This window comes from Triticum dicoccoides, chromosome 3B, assembly GCF_002162155.2.
Source record: "Triticum dicoccoides isolate Atlit2015 ecotype Zavitan chromosome 3B, WEW_v2.0, whole genome shotgun sequence".
NCBI classification, from domain to species: Eukaryota; Viridiplantae; Streptophyta; class Magnoliopsida; order Poales; family Poaceae; genus Triticum; species Triticum dicoccoides.
The window spans coordinates 82,629,059-82,641,578 of NC_041385.1; positions in this window are offsets into that span (position 1 = coordinate 82,629,059).

Below are 12,520 nucleotides of genomic sequence, written 5' to 3' on the forward strand. Positions count from 1 at the left end.
CTAGCTATATCTCTAGGTTCTTGATTGGCTTCACTAGTTGATTGGTTGTTTGCATTGTCTGTTTGTGCTACTTTCCCCCGAGCACACATGATCTATAGTTCTTGTTACAGACAGAGAGTTGGTCCACTAGTTATGTAGTTTTTAGGAAAATGCTAGTAACTTGTGCTTTCATATCCTAGTTATGTAGTTTTTAGGCAAATGCTAGTAACTTGTGCTTTCATATCTCTATATTGGTTCAGTAGGTGTTTCCTTTATTTTGTCAGTGTTAGATCATCTAACTGAATTTGTGTGTACAAGCCCTGCAGTGCAGATGTATTTTAGTGTAATCTCAGCAATTTTCAGTGTAGCCCTGATGCTTCTTATATGTAATTACAGTATAAAACTTCCCCTAATAACAGTGTAAATTTTCCCATAATTTTTGTTACACTGAAAATAAGGCAATTAACTAGCTACTTACTTTTTTTGCCCATTGGCATTTGACTTTGTATAGAACCTGAAGTTGTATACCAACTTATCAGATTTATTGTGCTTCTTTGCCACATTTACAGCTACCATGTTGTTTTGATACAGAAACAGTTTGGTAGCTGTCCGTGAACAATGTGGTAGCTGGTACAGTTACCAGGTCTTTTTTTTAATTGAACCAAACTGGTACAGTTACCAGGTCAGATGATGCTTAGACTAGGAAGATTGCTGCTAGATGTTAATTTGCTGGTACTAGCTACAATTTGGCACTGAAAAGCAAAAGCAAAAGCCCTTGAGTTTGCTGATATATATTTTTCCATGTTGTGATGGAGGCCTTTTTTGCCTTGTCCACCTGAGAGGCCCTTGAGTTTGCTGGAATGTCGATTAACTTCCATTCCGGCAAATTCGGGTACTCCATATGTCCTATTTTCAGCAAAGGTCATGCTGAAATTTTCCGTGAATTTTAGCATGACTTTGCTAAAAATAGGACATATGGGGTACTTGTGACTAATGCATGGGCCGGGGTATCTTAGTAGTTAATTAAGTAGGATCAAGTGCCCCTTTATTCTAGCTGCATTAAACCATAGGCGTGCCTCGGTGTCGAAAAACCCTCAATGATAAAAGCTTAGATTTTAGGATGCCTCGGTGTCGACAAACCCTAAATGATGAGACCATGATCTTGTTCGTTGACAATAACCAACTTTTTGACCAAACTTTGTTTCTATTTAGAGAGAAACATGGCCCAGAACGATGAGGCCGGGGGTTCGGGCGGCAAGGCATTCTGGGAGCTGTCCCGAGAGATGGAGGAACAACCTCACTTGTATGAGGACGCCGCCTTCCCCACCGATCCTGAGACCACTGATGGTACCGCCGAGGATGACCCCACTGATGCCACCACTGATGGTGCCGCCGAGGATGCCACCACTGATGATGGTGGCGCACGCACAGATGGCAGCCAACAGATGAGGCAACGGACGGACCGGCGCCCGACCGTGCTCCGCACCCTCAAGGAAGAAGTTACTGAAGTGGACTCCGACGGGAATCCAACGGCGCCCGAACGAATAGTCAAGGGGTACTCGCTTCAGCTCGGGTGCATTCTCCGGAGCACCGTCTCGATCAACACCGAGAACCTGAGGCATCCTGACCGAGGGAATTTGCGCAACCTCCTCTTCACGAAGCTACACGAACGATACAAGTTCCCCGCTGCTTTTGAAAACACAAGCCTCAAAGGGAATAAAGTGAACAATGCTGCCCTCACGAAGATGAGCAAGGCCCTGTCTACTTGGAAAAGCAATGTGAAGAGAATGATCGAGAAAGGTGAGAGTTATGAGAAGATCAAGGAGAAAAATCCTTCGATCACCGAAGATGACTACAACGACTTCAAGATCAATTGCTCGAGCACCGCAAACTCCCAATCAAGTCAGTGGGGGAAAGAAATGCGGGAGCTGAACTTAGGGGAACACAAACTCGGTCCCGGCGGTTACAGAGTGGCGGAGCCTATATGGGACAAGGAGGACGCGGAGCGTGCCGAGCAAGGCCTACCGCCTCGCTTCGAGAAATACATCGGTAACAAGCAGACTAGGAACTATGTCAGGGCCCGGTACAAGGAGGACCCGATAACAAAGGAGCTTACCACGGATCCGAAGACCAGGGCGCTTGAGCTTGTTCTGGTAAGGAATACACCCCCGCGTAATTAGCTCCATATGGTTGCATTCTAATTAATGAAGCCAAATTTCTAAATGGTTCACATTCCTTCCGCAGGCGACTGAAAGCAGTAGCGCGGGGTCGACTACGAGCAACCCTTGGGACACCACTCTAAATAGGGCGTTGAATGTAATGAAGAACAAGGATAAGCTCAGTAAGCCGACGTCAGCTGGTCGTGTGGCCGGCAAAGGCTTGTCCACAAAATGGGGGTCATACTATACCGCTGGTGTGCGGAAGGAGAAAAAGACCAGCTCGGAAAGCCAGGCGCGCGAGGTTCAAGAACTCAAGGCACAGGTGGCGCGGATTCCAGAGATTGTCCAAGAGAAAGTGGAACAACGACTCGGAGCGACAATCACCGCCATTGTGCCTACCTTGATCCAGGGGTTGAGTGCGTGGATTGCGGGCGGCCAACAGGGGCCGCCCCCGATTCCTAGCTTCACGGCCAGCAACTCGCAGAATGCGATGGCGGGGCCATTGGTGTCTCCGGTGGAGGCGGCATTGGTGTCTCCGACACCGGCACGGGAGCTTAATGCACCCGGGTGTACGCCGGCCGGCACCTCTGCAGCAAGCGGCCCCTCCGTCAACTGCACGCCCGCCGTTGGCGGTGCCTCGACATTAGCCGAGCTCGACGCCATCATCACGGTAACTAATTAAGCCTCTCTCGGCCGAGGACTTCATCTCCTTGCCTTTGACTGGGCATCCCTGACGCCCTACATGTTTTCGCAGGGCGCCGCCGACGTTCCGTGCACTCTCCTGCACTTCGTGAACAACGAGTTGGTCGATGTTGCCAAGGGCAAAATCGTTCAACCGGGCAACCCCTTGTTCCACGGTACCCAGATGCCACCCAACTTGTTTAGGGTTCAACTGGTTCGGGTGCTGCCAGGCTGCGACGAGTTGTTACCTTCGATTCGACCCGTCGGGGCCGACGATGATGATGTGATGACCCTCAGCGCCTGCCTGAGCTGGCCCCTGCTTTGGCCGAAGAGCCAGATTCGTTTGGGGGCGGGGGACACCACCCCAAAGACAACACCGCCAGTCGTGCCGGCGCCAAGTCGGCCCCATGGCAAGACCGCCGCAACGGTGCCGGACATCCCTAAGCCACTGGATCCAAACATGCATATGGCACAGGATCAGAACGACTACGACGACGATACATTTGGCAATGTCGATCAGTACTTTGCCGAACATGGGTACGATGGCGACTTCATGGGGGCTCCTTCTCAAGAACCCAACCCAACAAAAGACATGCGCGATCTAGCTGGTACCGCGGAGAAGCCAAGTTGCAACAGGCGTCGTCTGCCGTTCAGCTCTCAGGAGACGCCTCCAGCTGCCGACTCCACCGAGCCTCAGATAGGCGAGGTGCGAAATATTATCAGCCCAAATACACTCAAGAAGGCGGTCTGTGAGCAGAACTCGGTCCCATTACAGGAGAAGAAGAAGGCACGCAAAAGAAAGACTAACAAGGGTGCGAGCCAGCCGGCACCGAGTACGATCCGTGCTCAGGACGGGCCACCTTCACCTGAGGATATCTCGAGGAGGGTGCATGTGGCGGGTAGGGCGATGCTACCGACAAATATGCTCAATGCTGCAACCGGTGCTATGCGGAGTCTGCATGACAGTGTTCTTTCTTTGGAGAAGCGGCGTCTCAGAGAGAAGGATGTGGCATACCCGGCTTTCGCGGCCATGGTGCCAGAGGGCAAGGGCTTTGTGGATAACTCCATCAGGGGTACGATCGTCCTGTGGTTTGATGACATCCACGCTATGTTGAACCTTCATCCGCTACACTACACCTTTGTTCGGCTATTTTCGCTGAGTATGGAGATGCGGATCATTCGCGACAAGACCCCGGACATCGTGATAGTCGACCCCTTCTACATGCGTGCCAAGATCTTTGGCAGCGCTGGGGACCGGCAAGTCGCGAGTTCTTACCTCGAAGGCGTCATTCTGGCAAACCAAGATAAGGATAACTTCCTCGTGCCTTACTTTCCCGAGTAAGTCCTCCCCTCAACCGCCCCGTAACATATGAATTCTTAGATTTCGATCGTTTTTCTTTTAACATTCCGTGTTTTTTGCAGTGACACACATTGCACGCTCATCCTCCTAAGCCCCAAATATTCCATGGCCACGTATTTCGACCCGGACCGTCAGTCGAACGTAGACTACACAAATGTCAAGAAGGTTCTTGATGATGTTCTCCCCGGCTACGTCAAATCTGGAGGCACCTTCACCAAGCCTATTCGTAAGTACGGCAAGCACGTGTTCTCCCACAATACGACGTTCTGCTGCGTCAAGCAGCCGCCTGGCGGTCAGAAGGGTGCCTACTATGCCATCCATCACATGCGGGCGATCGTACGGGACCATCATCAACTTCTGCTACCGAGTAGACTCAAAGATTGGGCCGCGAGCGTGTCGGCAATCAAGGACGCGGACATCAGACAAGAATTCTTTCGCATCCAGTCGGAGTTTGCGGAAATCATCCATCAAGATGTCCTTCGAACCTCGGGGCAGTTCTACCTCAGAAATCAACCGTCCAACAGTGACATCGACACAATGCTACAAATGCAGGCTGACAACGCCCGTTCTTTCATGACTCCCACGATAGACGGCGGCTTCATCCATGCTTCGGTCCCTTGAGTCGAGTCGAAAGCAGTGATGCTGTGTGTAGTTCTGAAACATCGATTGGCTCATGTTGTAATTAAACTTTAATGAACTTGTAGTATGTCTCTTTGGTTTCGGGAGTCGTTCAACTTAGATGTAATCGATGCTATTAATGTCTTGCTTTTCTCTTCCGATCGTTCTGTTGCATACTTACATATTGCTTATGTATTGTCTGTGAATTGGTACTAACGTTTCATTTGGCTAGTGCATAGCGATGCCGACGTATGTCGTGTACAAGGGTAAGGTTCCCGGAGTCTACGACGACTGGGAGGAGTGTCGGAGACAGTTTCACCGATTCAGCGGTAACAGTTACAAAGGGTACACCACTAGGGCCGAGGCCGAATCTAGATACGCCCGCTATCTAGCGGGAGAGGGGAGGGAGCGTTGGAGGAACCGGATGAAGACGAGTTTCATCGTGATGATGCTCATCATGATGGTCGCAACTCTCTTTTATGTGATGGTAGTTTAGATGATCGATATCGACTTGTAATGTGAAGACAAACTCGCTACTCGCGGTCTCGAGACTTGTAATATGATGTTCTATCTTTGTTCGATCTTTTCAATTCGGAGACTAATATGATGAATTGTATTCGGAGACTAATATGATGAATTGTATTCAAAGACTAATCTTCTATTGTATTCGATGAATCTGTTGTTGATGTGTGCTGTCTATATTTTGTCAAATTATACATTTTGTAACCTATGCAAAAAACAGAAAATAAAAAATAAAAAAAAACCTAATATTCATACTAATGGCGCATCACATGACAGTGCGCCATTAGTATGACAAAGCATACTAATGGCGCATCACTGAAGAGTGCGCCATTAGTATGCCGAGGTTACTAATGGCGCATCTTGCTGCCGTGCGCCATTAGTATGCCAGAGCACCTGGGTATACATGGCCCCTGGGAGGCATACTAATTGCCACTTCTGTATACACTAATGGCGCATCAGTGGTGCGCCATTAGTATATCAGATACTAATGGCGCACCAGGGGGTGCGCCATTAGTAAAATATACTAATGGCGTGGTACTAATGGCGCACCGCTAATGCGCCATTAATGGCCAAATTAGGTGCGCCATTAGTAGGCCTTTTCCTAGTAGTGAACTCGCTTGGCCGTCTGGAGCAGATCGATAGCTACGCCCCTGGCCATCAGTCAGGTTTGGAATCTTGAACTACACCACCGACATCCGCGTAGACTTGATCTTTCGACGGATTCGAACCCACAGCAGGTGCGCCGTACGGTCGTGATGAGCACGGCTTAGACCTGCCATCGGACAGTATTCAGGAGAGCACACCTGCAGCTGCCCTGGCCTTAGATCCTGAGCAGACCGTGCCATCCGAGGACGGGTGGATAGACCCCACCGGGGAGGCCGCGCACTCTTTGGCAATAGAGCCGAACACAGACTTCGCCTCCAATGAGGTCTGTGTCATCGGACCCTCGGACTCTTCTCCGGCCATAGGCTCCGAACCACATACATTCGTGCCTATCGAATCAGATTGGGCATCAGTTATGGAGTTTACCTCCACGGATATCTTTTAGCACTCGCCCTTCGGCAACGTGCTAAATTCACTGAAATCTCTGTCCCTGTTAGGAGACTCTTGGCCGAACTTTGTCCGGCTTGAGTGGGAAGCGGATGACAAAGAAATCCGTTCCCCATCCACCACCCACTTAATAGCCACTGTCGACGACTTAACCGACATGCTTGATTTCGACTCCGAAGACATCGACGGTATGGACGACGATGCAGGAGAAGAACAGGAACCACCGCCTAAAGGGTGCTGGATAGCCACCTCATCGTATGATATATACATGGTGGACACACCCAAAGAAAACAACGGTGAGGAACGGAAGGATGCAATGGAGGATAATCCTCTTGAGAAGGAAGCAAAGCGACGACATCGGCGCCGCTCTAAATTCTGCCATAGTAAAAACAGCGATAACAACGCAAGAAAGAATAATGCCCTGGTCGACTCCAAAGGCAACGATAACCCCATGGACCTAGCGATGGAGTAGGATGAGCCAGGGGACGGCGAACATAGTCCGGGGCCACTGTCCGATCATAGCGATGACGGAAATAAAACTCATAAACCTGACTCCGGAGAGGAGAACGGTCCGGATGATGATGCACTCATCATCCCGAAAAGACACTTGGAACAAGAGAACCTCCATAGAAGGCTTATCGCCACTGCGAGGAGCTTGAAGAAGCAGAAGCAAAGGCTTAAGGCCGTGCAGGATACGTTCAACCGCAGATGGAACAAAGTGCTCGACACTGAAGAAAAACACGGTGGCGATCGCCACACAAAGAGCTACCGAAAGCGCAAGCTGCTGCCCGAATTCGACGACGAGGATATAAAGCCCATTCCGCCAAAAAATAATATGGCCGATCCGCCGGGCCGACCACCCCGTGGCCGCGACAGGGCGGCTAAAGACGCCGCACACAAGTCAGCACATGATTTATGTGAGCACCTAGACAAAAAATCCGGTATGGCCAGGTCCATCTATGGATCTAGGAAGCGTGCTCAGGCGTAGGATCACGGCCACCAAAAGGACTATACTGATCGAATACCAGCTCGGAATCAACACCGAACACTACAACCATCGGAAGCATGCCATGACACATCCAAATACAGGGGTGCCACGCACCCCCTGTGCTTCACCGATGAGGTGCTAGATCATGAATTTCTAGAGGGATTTAAACCCGTAAACATAGAGGCATACAACAGAATGACAGACCCTGCGGTCTGGATCGAGGACTTTATTCTTCACATCCACATGGCTCGCGGAGATGATCTCCATTCAATCAAATACCTGCCCCTCAAGTTGACAGGACCAGCTCGGCACTGGTTGAAAAGCCTCCCCGAAAACTCAATTGGAAGTTGGGAGGAACTTGAGGATGCTTTCAGGGCTAATTTTCAAGGGACCTATGTCCGACCCTCGGATGCAGACAATTTAAGTCACATAATTCAACAACCAGGAGAGTCAGCCCGTAAGCTTTGGAACAGATTTCTCACCAAGAAGAATCAAATCGTCGACTACCCGGATGCCGAAGCCCTAGCGGCTTTCAAGCACAGTGTCCGGGACGAATGGCAGCCCTAACAAGCCTTATGACCCACTTTTGCGCGGGCGAGGACAGTTGGTTGGCCCGCAGCCGCACCAGCGATCCAGGCACATCCGAAATCAGGGACGGAAATGGGAAGCCGCGACGCAATATAAACAAGCTTCAAAACAACGAAGACAGCCCAGACAATACGGCGGTAAACACCGGATTCAGGGGCTCTCGACCCGGTCAACGGAAAAAGCCATTTAAAGGCAGCAGAGATGGACCATCTAGCCTAAACAAAATTCTAGACAGATTATGTCAGATTCATGGCACCCACAAGAGACGTGCAAATCACACCAATAGAGAATGTTGGGTCTTCAAGCAGGCCGGAAAGCTAAATGCCAAACACAAAGGGAGGGAGACACCAAGTGAAGACGAGGATGAACCGTGCCAGCCGAACATTGGGGGACAGAAAACATTTCTACCAGAAGTCAAAACAGTGAACATGATTTACGCAACTCACATACCAAAGAGGAGGCGCAAATGTGCACTCCGAGACGTATACGCTGTAGAGCCCGTCGCCCCCAAATTTAACCCATGGTCGGCCTGCCCGATCACTTTTGATCGCAGGGATCATCCGACTAGTATCCAGCATGGAGGTTCGGCTGCCTTGGTGCTCGACCCAATAATCGACGGATACCATCTCACCTGAGTCCTTATGGACGGCGGCAGTAGTCTTAATATGATATATCAGGACACTGTCCGCAAAATGGGGATAGACCCATCAAGAATCAGCCAAAGCAATACTACCTTTAAAGGAGTAATACCACGCGTAGAGGCCCGCTGCACGGGCTCTCTGATACTAGAGGTTGTATTCGGTTCGCCTGACAACTTCTGAAGCGAAGAACTAATCTTCGACATTGCTCCATTCTGAAGCGGCTACCATGCACTACTCGGAAGAACGGCCTTCGCTCGTTTCAATGTAGTTCTGCATTACGCTTATCTTAAACTTAAGATGCCCGGTCCACATGGCATCATCACAATTAGCGGAAATACAGAGCATTCCTTACGTGTGGAAGAATATGTGGCAGCTCTAGTAGCCAAACCACTAAACGGCCTCTCCAACCAGAATAAATGATCAGTCGTCAAGAGCACGGACATGGCTGGACGTGTCCGGTGCACCACCTGTTGTAGCAGCCCAGGTAAACTTGATCTTGGGACAATTGATATACTCCCATAGGTGGTGCTAGGGGCTACCTGCATGTAAAAAGGTCCATAGTTCGGCTCGACCCTATTAATACAATAATAGATTGCATTTTCATGGTTCATTAAGAATAACCAACTTTTCGCACGATCACACCAGATTCTTTCACCTGGGTTTTTCTTTTTTACAGATGATCATCGTGATACGCCCTTCCAGGATATGGCACAACGGAGACAAAGGCGCAGACGTGCAGCAGGGCCCCGTTCAAAGGTTTATTTTTAGATTAAGACCCTGTGTAAACCTTTTTTATGGTCTCTTGTTGCTTCACAACCTCCGGGCACTTAAAACAACCGAGAGGGATACTGGCGTTATTGGCATTTCGTCACGCTAGATTAATGCACGTACCTGGATATTCTGGGCTCATTATCAAGGGCGATACTCAGCCCAGTATATGTTTTAAAGTCCGAATACCTTCAGGAGTGTTTGGCATCGGGAGTTTGGCCTTATATGCATTAGCTCTGAATCATGTCTTTGGTCAATAGTTGGGTTTGCCTGGCTCCCGTGTTTTGCTACCTTACGTTCCGTTCTATCGGCTAAGGTGGCACTGGGAGAACTACTGCGATTGTGCCCTGGTTCACCTGGATGAGCACCTCAGTAGAGAAAGCCGAAAACTAACTGTCATGATAAAGCGAGAGACTGGTCAACCACTCAATGACTCAGCGGAATCTTCGTGATTCCTCCGCATTAATGAAGGACCAGTTTCCCGGTCATGTATGTACGTGCACCATATTCGATGACCGCAGAAGTACCAGGGGCTATAGAGTAGCCCCACCGTCAAACTCCTATGGCTAAGTGAAAGTGTTAAAGCTATATAGTCCGATTGCCTTGTTCGCCACGCTATCACCTCCTTAAACAGACCAACACGTTGGATAAAGTGTGACTACGCGCTTTACCGAACACCCCCGCATTATATGCATGGGGGCTGAAGCCAACGACTGCAAATTTTCAGGTTATATACATACATACATAAACAGCCGCACAGGGGGCACTATAATACTTTACGGGCAAAAGTATAAATACAACCTTTATAATAAAAATAGCATTGCTTTTACAATCAAGATACATGTCGCTGGAACATGGTACTCTTTGAGCACTGAGACTATTAAACGAGCACCTTCTAGGACTTCTTCAAAATAGTGCTCGGGCGAGTCCTGGCCCCGGGGCGGACCCCGGGTTGCAACAGCGGTGGCCTCCATCTTCGCCCAATATGTCTTAACACAGGCAAGAGCCATCCGTGCACCTTCTATGCACGCCGACCTCTTAGCAGCGTCGATATGTGGCACAGCACGAAGAAATAGTTGCACTAAACTGAAATAGCTATCCGGACTTGGTTCCTTCAGCCACAGATGATCCACGATAGTCTTCATGGCAAGCCCGAACAGCCTATGGAGCTCGGCCCACTCGGCCATTTGCTCATTTAACAGCAGCGAGCGCCTTGGATTACTGAACTGCGACCAGAACAATCATTCCACCTCATGGTCTTCCTGATCTTTGAAATATTCAGTCGCATCAGCAGCACTCTTCGCTAAATCCAAGTACGCGTCTGCAGAACTCCACAGTTGATCAAGAGCGTGTTTACTTTGGATCGCCAAACTTTGTCCGCAATAAGAAGGCCTTCTTCAAGTCAGCCGCTTTTGCTTGGCTTTCCCTTTTGAGGAGCTCATAGCGGCTGGCAGCATTCTGCAGCTCAAGAGCCATGTTGGCTATTTTCTCTTCGCTCTGGTGATGAGCAGCCTGTTCGGCTTTTAACTCTTCGGCCGCCTTCAGGGTGGCCGCATCACTTCTCCTGGCTTGTTTCTTGGTTCGAGCAAGTTCTGCCCGAAGGGTCTCCACGACGACAGCCCCGTCTACAGTCAAAGCATATTTTAGATACTAGCATCATGCTCCTCTTAATATTTGCTGACCACCCAAACATACATACCCTGTTCCTCGTCAAGCCGCTTGTTCACAAGCGTGATGTCCGCATCCGCCACGTCAAGCTGCCGCCTCAATTCGGTAAAATTAGCAGTTCGGTCAGCCGCTGGACCCTCAGCCGCCTGCGCATGAAAGCAGTGCTATCATTACCTGAGACTATGATCCTCTGTTTGCCGCCTCTGGATGGCAACCAGAGTCTCAAGGTATACTATCTATACAGAGCACACCTAGCATGTGCAGTATAGTCAAAAACATATATATTATTTTGCATACCTCAAAGCCTCTTAGTAGGCTCGTAAAAGCTTCAGTCAAACCACTTTTTGTGGATGAGATCTTCTCAACCACCGTACCCATCAAGGTATGATGTGCCTCTGAGATAGCCACTTGCTCCAAAAGATCCATCAATGTGTACGGTTGTACACCGGATAGTCCCGGACTTTTGCTGTTGATCTCCTTAGGAGCCGAGAACCCCGGACTTCAGGCGGCCGAAGAGTTACCTTCTGGACTTTGCGGATCAGGAGAAATCCTCCGTGACGACACCTTAGGGTTGTCCGTCTCACGAGGCGGGGAGGCAAGAGGAGGCATTTCGCTCTCCATCATCTCCGGAAGAAGATCCCCCGAGGACGAACTTTGTTGAGAAGGGCTATGAGCTGGACTGCAAAACATATGTCTCGGTTATTATTCTCAGGAAAAAGCAGGGCATATTTTCTAAGGTGCCTTTGTTTACTTACAGCTCGGCTAACGGCTGGCCCCCTTGTGGGCACTGTGCGGTAACGATGCCCTCTGGGCAGGGCCCCCTGGTGCGGTTTTCTTCCCTCGTTTGGAAACCTCCATTTCCAAGTCTTCGGGGGAGGCCCTTTTCTTCCCGTGGGAGAGGGGATTCTAGATTCACCTCCCCGATCCTCGTCCTTCGCGGAGGCACTAATTCCCCCGGTTTGGATGTGTAATGTATGAAGCCCGATTTCGGCTTCTCTATTCCTCCCCTCGTCCTCTCCTGATGGCACTTGATAGGGTGCGTGAGCCAGCATCCTGGTTAGTACAGGATCTGGCGATCCTTCGGGAAGAGGGGCCGAACACCTGATCCTCTCCGCCTTTCTTATTCAGTCCTGGCCGAAGGCAATTTTTCAGAATGATGTTATGAAAAATATAATAACAACATGTTCAGTCACAGAGTTACTTACTTGGGTATCTGGGCGGTTGCAGTTCAGGCCCGCATCCTCGATGGTGTCCGGACACTTTATTCATGATCCGAAGAATAACCGATACATCCCTTCGAGCGTCACGCCGAAGAAGTGCTGAATAGTTCACGGTCCTTCCGGGTTGAACTCCCACATACGAAGAGATTGATGTTGGCATGGCAGGACCTAACGAACTAGCACTACCTGAATTACTTTGACGAGACTAACATCCCTCTTGAGGAGATCTCGGATGTGGCTTTGCAATGTCAGTACATCATTAACTGGCCCCCAGTCCA